The 8,866-nt window shown below is 41.7% G+C and overlaps 1 protein-coding gene across 1 annotated transcript in view; it reads left to right on the top strand.

Moving 5' to 3' along the window:
• Positions 1-8,866, top strand: part of LOC112136288 (hippocalcin-like protein 4) — a 42,114-nt gene that overhangs the window by 864 nt on the left and 32,384 nt on the right. The window lies entirely within an intron of this gene.

The following is an 8,866-nucleotide window of genomic DNA, read 5'->3' as shown; positions in this document are numbered from 1 at the left end:
AAAAAAAAAAAAATTAGGTTTGTCTAAACAGCTAGCATGTAGCTGAAAAAATAGCTAAGTTTCAAAATAGCCTAAAAATTGAAAAAAAAGGCTAAATTAGCCAAAACAGTTAGCATGTTGCTGAAATATCTGCTAAACTCCAAAACAGTGTAAAAATATTAGTAAATGCCAAAATAGTCCAAAAGTAGAAAGCCAATTTTTAAAACTTTAAAGTCATCATTTCCAACATAATTATGAATAATTAAAAGGCAGGAATATTATTCCTGAATAAATCAACTGAAACCTTAAATAAATTTCAATATTTTACTCTCAATAAAAATATATTTGGTCAAAATTATACAAGTTAGAAATGAGCAAAAGATAACATCGGGTCATTAATAACAATTAAATAAAATGATCTGGAGGGCCGGATCCGGCCCCCGTGCCTTGACTTTGACAAATGTGCTGTAGATGCTAAACGTTAACTGTTTCCTGTATCTAATCCATCTCTATTTATAAAATCCGTATTTTTTATTATTTTTCATCTGGTAATAAAACACCGAGTTGAAATTCTTCTTCAGGATTTACCAAAAAACAATCATCACCAGAAAGCAGCTTTGCTCCAAACAAACTAAATTAAATATATTTCAAATTAAATTAGTTCTAATGGATAACAACAAAACAAACCAATTCATTGTTGTGGTTTTTACCTGAAATAGTTTAGCCAGTGAGACACAAACTACTGCTTAGAAGTGAGCTGCTGAGCAGGTTACGGCTCTGCTGCTGAATGATGGAGGAGCTCTGTCCATGTTCTGTCTAAAACCGAGCCTGGAATAAAGAGAGCCATGCTCAGATCTGGGTTTGTAATGTTGATGTATGGTGTTCTTACATCAGAACAGCATTGGACTATTGAACTCAGAAACCTTCATGGAAGCAGCAAAAATACTGATAATAACATTTGTACTCTCTTTTTCCCAGTTGTTTTGTATTGGTGCAGCTTGACACCTCATAGACTGTAAAGCTTTAAAATAATCATTATTTCTACTTTCTACTGTCTGCTCCTCAGAGGAGCAGTCCGATGCAGTAAATTGTTTGCCACTAAACTGTTTGGTCTTTTTGTGATCTCTGGAGCTCCAACCACTGGTCTCTGTGACCCAGAGAATGCTCTCGGAGTGTTTTTGTAAGAATGTTGTAGAGCGCACGATCCACATGATGAGGTCTTCCATTTACAGTTCAGTTCAAATCTTCATTTCCAGCTTCAGGCTCCCCTCACCCACAACAGTAAACTGTTGGCTTTGATCTGGTTTTGTACCAGCTGCTTTTCAAACTGATCTTTTCAATCGACTTCTCATTAAAACAAGTCTAGACCCTGAAGTCTTTTCCAACTACAGAGTTGTCTCCCATTCAGATTTTTTCTCAGAGGTTTTACCCCAGCCTCACAAGGCTAGCGTTACGGTGCCGATGCGACCGCTGAAGTCTTTACATAACTTTAAAAGTGTGAGAACCTCCAATACAGACGATCACGTCTGACCTCTGTAATCCAGTTTCTCCGTTTCTCCGAATTTGTTTCATTGGGTTCAAATTTTTGTGGGACGCCGTTTTCGTGAAGTTGGGGCTATTAACGACCTAAATCCTCATAAATAGTGGGTTATTGCGTGAACCTACGTGAGTATGGAGTTCGAGGTCGGCAGCAGAGCCTGTGGCTGCAGCCATCCTGTAGACAATGGGAGTCATCCGCTGTAGCTAGACTGCTACTGCCTCGTACCTGAGCTGTAACGCTTGTCGTGGGAGTCTGGGGTCAGAAAAGGTTGTGGCTTGAGCATCAACTTCATGATTGTTGCCTAAAATACAAGTTCCCGTTCTGTTTGTCTCATAGAAATGGTTAAATGGATAAGTGATGCCAGCTGACAGGGTCTCCTCCTTGATTTTGTTCTTTTAGATCTGACATTGGTTACAGCATTCTCCACTTTCACAGGTAGATTTAAATTTGTGACCCTGGGAGACCCTAAACCCTGCACAGTGACTCGTGGGCTTCCTCAGATGTCAGTTCTTGGACCTGCTCCGTTCACCATCTAAAAGTGTATTCAGACGGTAAACTTCCTTTGGTCTGGACTGAGTTAGCTTCATCTGGTCTAGATCAATACCTGAGTCTGGTCTGTAGTCAGACTCTTTCATCAAGCCATCCATAACCTCACTCAGCCATATCTCTCTGACCTACGCCAAGTCATCATTCCAGTCCGCTCCCTCAGGTCCTCGTCCTCTCTCCAACTCGTCATCCCCACCGCCCGCCTTGTCACCATGGGGAGCAGAGCATTCAGTCGCTCTGCCCCAAAACTCTGGAACTCCCTCCCACCTGAACTCAGGACTATGGACTCACTCCCTCTCTTCATTTCCAGCCTCAAAACTCATCTTTTCAGACTGGCCTACTCTTCATGACTTCAATCATCTGTATTTTTTAACACCAATGTTCTTATATTTTTTATATTTGTGCTTTTATCCTTGTTCGGTGACCTTGAGTTCCATGAAAGGCGCCTGATAAATAAAAATTATTATTATTATTAACTGGAGATTTCTGTTTTGAATGAAAGCTTATAAACAAAAGCACTACAAGGCTGTTATTGAGGAGGTGATGGCTAAGAAGATACGTTGATATCCGTCTATGACATATAGATTGTTGAGAGAATAGTGTAAGAATCGATGTGTAACAATTTAAAAATTGTTTATTGTATTCTGTTGACTTCCAGTGACATACAGTGGCCGTTTTGTCCAGGTCTTCCACTCTGAGCATGAAACCTATTCAACCTGAGAGCCAGCCGGAGCTCAGTCTGATGGGAAACGAACTGAGACCACCTCGAAAAATGGGTGTGAGATTGGTTCCAGGTCCTGGACCAGGATCTACTTAGGTGTATTTAGACTGAAAACTTCATCTGGATTATCAGGGGAAAACAAACTCGGATTCACTTACTAGATACCGTCTTCATGATTACCTTTCTCAGACTGCTGCTTTGGCTATGACACGGCTTTTGCTGATTTACTGAGAAATCCAAGCTTTGTCTTAAAGCCTTTTTTATTTCACAAGCTTTTCTAAATTCTGCAGAACACTTATGTTAGGACACGTGTGAAGAACATCAGTCATTATCAGGTTACTGGCTTCTGATGACTGTAATACAACAAACCTCAGATGGAATATGGTTGCTTGATTTGTTGACCGTAAAAGACCATCACTTGTGAAACCCAAGACAAATGTATAACTGACCAAACCTTTTTTATAAGCTCAAACTGATCAAAGTAGTTAAAGTTATTTGAAGGTTGTGACTGTTCCGTCAACTCACCAATATTTCAATAAGAAGGTATTTGAAAGGAACATGGAAGAAATGTATCATACTGTGGATTAGCAAATAATATTTTATATCTGACAGTAAAAGTCCTTTGGTAGTTAGACATTGGAACACAGTCTGGCATGCTCGGCATCAGGCGCAGGACCAGTAAATGAAGATTCCCTGGAGTCCAGACACTGAGGATGGTCATGTAACTAATGAAGCTTTCCAGGGGCAGAATGAGGTGGAGAGTGGGGTGGAGGGAGGCTTTGTGTAATTGCCTGGAAGATGGACAGAGACAGAGCCCCTTTTGTGGTGCTGTTCTTTCCGCCTCTGAGGCATCTTTTTTCCGCCAGGGTTCTCCGGGAAAGGTCCGGTCTGTAATCTTTGCTTCCGTCTCTGATCCTCCAGAGGAAGTCTCAGATGTAGAGTATGAAAGAGTGAGAAGAAACGGTGAAACATCTGAGGGACGCTGCAGAGACACAGTGCTGCTGCTATGGTCTGGTATAAAGTGGTTTGTTTAACGGTTATTGACAATTACTGACCTGATTTACAGATTTATTTTCATGGTGCGTGTGCAACTGCAGGAGACATTTTCACAGAGGAAAGCACACTTCAGACCACAGATGTTCTCAATAAAGGTTATCACAGTTCAAATCAAAATCTGTATTTGAAACAGGAAACGGGACACTCTCATGTCCGTGTACACAAGTGCGTGTTTTCGCTGACTGTACTGCGTGATCAGAGACGTTAAAGAGATGGGAGTTGATCAATAAAGTTTTCCCGCACTACAGTACACAGACGTAAAGTTCATCTGATCTGCTTTCAGAGTTTGTCCTCCTTTTTTTTCTAATCTTCATGTCTCCACGCTCAGGTCTGCTCACCTGTGGCCTTCGTCCTCTTTACTCTCCTCATGATGTCATTCAGACGGGTCACCGCTGGCCGGTAAAAAGTGTTCAGTCATGAGGAACAGCTGTGAGTCTGCAGCAGATTTTAACTGTGATTCACACCATCCTCAGAAATGTGCGTTTGAGTAATTAAAGTCTATCTGCTTTCATTACGTGTTGCTGTTCAAGTTTTTAAGTTCTTTTTCAGGCTCTACGTACAGAACATGCAGGGGTTAAAGTGACGGTGAAACTTAGACCAATTCAACTTTGTCCAATCAGGGACTCAGATTTGGTAGACGTAGGAAGTACCAACTGCTTGAAAATTGATCATGGAGAACGTGGGATTCTATGACACCAAGTCTTATATATCAGAATAGAGCTGTCAAAGAAAAAGCAAGATTCACCAGATTTGCACCACTCTGACATTTCACACCTCTTCCAACTGTGAGTACTGTACACCCGCTATAGTATCGGGTAGTGACAGACCTGTGTGAACACCTTATGCTAAAAGTGTGTTCAAAAACACACGTTCAGCGTGTTCTTGAATGCGCCACACATTTCCGTGTGTACATAGCTTATGGATGTATTCAGATTAGACACATTTGGTCCTCTTAAAGTGAATCAGAGTTTGTTTCCCCCGATTGGGAACACACAAGTGGACCCGATCCTGGACCAGGACAGGATCAGGGTCCACTCTCTAACATATTTTTTGAGGTGGTTTTGGTTCGTTTCCTATCAGACTGAGCTCCGGTTTGCTCTGAGTTTTCTCAGTCTGAACTTTGTGCTTGAAGTGGAACAACTGCAACAAAACGCCCATTGTGGCTCGGCATTATGGGATGTAAACAAAGAAGCAGAGCAACAATAGGCCACACTAACTAACTGAAATGTTGTTGAATGAATGCAAGCTCATCTAAACAACTTTTAAAGTGATCCACATTGCTTCTCACACTGTTTTCCCGACAGTCTTCCTCCACCGGACCAAAGCAGCAGTAAAAGGTGTGGGTCCTGACGTTAATATAGATGTTCAAAAAATGGTCAGTGAAATAGGAGGTTTGAATCAGTGAAATATACCAACAAGGATTACTTCCATTATTCTTTCTCTTGTTGTTTTGCCCCCCCCTTGTAATTTCTTGCCAATGACTGAAGAAATCTTGAGTCACATGGTTTTGTTTACTAGCTTAATGTCCGGTAGACGGCAGTCTGAGCACAGACTTTGTTGCTATTAGACTGAAGAAGTGAGGAAAACAAAGACTGAAATGTTAACGTGGAAACTAAAGAAGAAGCAGCACAGGCATTGAGTACTGAATTTGAAGTTGGTCAAAAGAGGCACTGGATGCAAGTTTGACGTGGATTGATAAATTAGCAGCAGCTGAGAATGTGAATTACGTTCAGTGTGAATGCAGCATCACGCCAGGCTTGTCGGATTTTTACAGCACTTTTTTTCCCACGAGTGAAACTTATATCCGGAGAGACTTGTTTATGGATTTTTCTTCTTTGCCATGGAAGAGATCTAGAGGAAGACCAGAGTGGAGCTTTATAGATGCAGAGAATGAGACATGAAGGTTGCTGGTGTTAGAGGAAGTAGAAGACAGACAGAGGAAGCTGATTGGCTGCGGCAACCCCTGAAGAGAAAAACCAAAAGGAAAAGAAGATTAGGCTTTTTTTTGGCTCCTGCGGCTTATACTGTGGTAATCAAATGGTAATCATAGATGCTTTCCGTTGGTTTAACTAAGATGAAGTTAGCACAGAGACATGAGTGATTGGAGACTCAAGGACTCGTCTATAGCTGGAACTCGGTGAAGCTGGAAAAACCATTAGATCCTCATATTGGGAAGAGATGACAGATTTGTGTGGAGCAACCGGATACAGTATCATGAATGTGTTGTGTTTGTCTGCTTTTGTGTGTGTCTGTATGCCTGTGTGTCTTATTGTGTGTGACTTTGATGAGCGGCTGCATGCACCTCGTCTGATTGATTCATTCATTGCTGTCAAATAGTTTTTATTCAGAGAGACAGATGATATCATACACTGATGATGAGGATGTGAGGAAGTGATGAAGAGGCTTTCGGTTGTGATCAGCATTAAAGGAACTGCAAACAGAAGACGCACCAGAGTGTGGGGAGGTTTGGGTCTCACACAGTCTGTTACCTCGTCACGTATGTTTAACACGCAGCTGTGTGAGAATTGTGTTGTGCTGCATTGTTGCACCTTAACGGGTTTCCTCCGAGTGCCTTCCACACTAATCTTTGGCGCTCCAAGGTGTGAACAGGAACGTGAACCACAGAAAAATATCATCCAGAATCTTTATCCCCCAGAGGATCTCATAAAGTAAAAGCCATCAGTTTTAGTTTTGCAGTTGTGACACAGTGGCAGAGTGGTCGACCTCTGATTGATCCAGATTTTGTTCCTATTCCACTTGCTTGGATCTTAGTGTCCTTGGGCAATACACTAAACCTCCTATTGCTTCTAGTGTTTACAGTTTGGCGTCATGTACGGCAGCAGTCGTCAGTGTGTGAATGTGTGAAAGGATCTTGTGACTGTAAAGCCTGTGGGCCTTAACCCTTTAACACAGGAGCTTTGGCTGTGGTTCTTCAACCGTTGTAAGAAATTAACGTAATTCCAGCAGATTCTGAAGCAGAGGAAAGCAGCTTTGGTGAGGTGCAGCATTTTACAGAAGTGAACTTTGAACAGCATCAAAGTAAACCAGCTGATTTAAATCCGCTTTTTCTATACACCAGAACGTGTTTCTTATCTGCCAATCACATGGCAGCAACTCAATCCATGTAGAAATGGTGAAGAGGATCTGCTGGAGTTCAAACATAGACTGTAAATAAGAATTACTTGACTGAGCAAGCCCCCCTCTACTTCCGTGTTCCATATAGGAAGTACCACTGGGTTGCAAAAAGGCCAAAGTCCCATTGACTTACATTGAGAAACAGACAGTTATTTCTCAGTCATTTTATATGTCAGAATAATCATTCTTCCTCTGCTGCTTTCTGATTAACTTCTTTTTTCTAATCCTAATTTTTTTTAAAGATTTTTTTCCATTATAACAAGTTATTAGAGTTATAAATTGACCAATCAGATGGCTCAATAAGCGTTTGTGGGTCTGACGTCGAACATCTGGGGGGTTTGATTGACAGATGACGGGTAGCCAATGGGAGCAGACTTCATCAATGGGTCCGTGAAGACCTTTTAACACCTACTTTACAATTCAACAATGTACCAATCATTGTCCTACTGTTGTTTTCCTCAATGGAATGTACCGATGCAGCAGTTTAAAACAACAAGAGGAGCATGCTGTCGACATTTTTAGATGAGGATTTACTCTGTAGAAATAGATTTCACTCTGAGGTTATGTGCTTTGGACTTTTTTGTTTAACGTTCGTTTTTCTTTTTTCACTGTTTTGATTGCAGCTTATAAATTATAAGTTACATATATGCGCATAAAATCACCAACAAAGGTTTCATCTTCTTCACTTTTCCAGCTTCAGCCTGAATTAGACGCAGACGTCTGAGGAGCGCGAGACAAACTTCAATGTATGTTATCATATTTTCAAACAGGAAAAAGATCCAGCTGTTCACTTGTTAGGATGGTTATTTATTTTAAATACCGCTGAACGCGCTTCTCACATGCATCTGATCAGACTAACGTGGCCGCGCATGTGAAGTAACGCTGCGGCGCGCGCGTGAGGGGGACACGCGCAGTTCTGCAGCGGAATCACCCAAATGCTCCTTTTATCTCAGCAAAAATGAATAAATGTAAGTAAATCCCAAAGGACCGCTGACAGAATCAAATGTTGGAATGGAAGACTTCAGCAATGACTTGTACAATTCTTCGGCGTTATTAAAGTAGAAGCTGTTTACATCCGCGGTCTCGTGGTCGAGGCGTGGAAAGAGGCGGACGGTTGCAATAAACTCACTCCTGATTGGCGACAGTACTTCCTGTAGATTCGATGACTCAGCTATGACTCAGACCAATCGCTGAAGATTGTTTGCAAATGGCGGTATCCGTTTCAGGAATTGACGGTGAAAGCGGCGGCCTACTTTCACGAGGAGAGGAAGTAATGCATTTCCAATGGGGGACCTCAGTGCTCGCTAAGTCCATTATTTTTACAGTCTATGAGTTCAAACTGAGCATCAGAATGAGGAAGAAAGGAGATTGAAGTGACTTTGAATGTGGCGTGGTTCTTGGTACCAGACAGGCTGATCTGAGGATTTCTGCTAATCTCCTGGGATTTTCACCCACAACCATCTCTAGAGTTTACAAAGAATGGTCAGAAAAAAAGAAAATATCCAGAAAGCAGCAGTTCTGTGGGTGAAATGTCTTGTTGATGTCAGAGGAGAATATCTAGACTGGTTCCAGCTGATAGAAAGACAACAGGAACTCGAAGAACCACTGGTTACAATTCACACACTTATCTTCTATTGTCCAAACTGGACAATAGAGGCTGGTCAAACGTTGTCTTGGCTGATGAGTCTCTATTTCTGCTGCCACATTCAGATAGTCAGAATTTGGAGTCAACATGAGAGCATGGATCCATCCTGACTTGTACCAAAGGCTTAGTTTGGTGGTGGTGGTGTCATGGTGTTGAGTTATTTTCTTGGCACACTTTGGACCCCTCAGTACCAACTGATCATGGTTCCAACCCCACAGTCTACCTGAGTATTGTTCTGACCATG

The sequence above is a fragment of the Oryzias melastigma genome, linkage group LG11 (genome assembly GCF_002922805.2).
Source record: "Oryzias melastigma strain HK-1 linkage group LG11, ASM292280v2, whole genome shotgun sequence".
In the NCBI taxonomy this organism is placed as follows: domain Eukaryota; kingdom Metazoa; phylum Chordata; class Actinopteri; order Beloniformes; family Adrianichthyidae; genus Oryzias; species Oryzias melastigma.
Note: the sequence above shows the minus strand (reverse complement) of the source record. Positions and strands in the feature narration are given on the sequence as shown.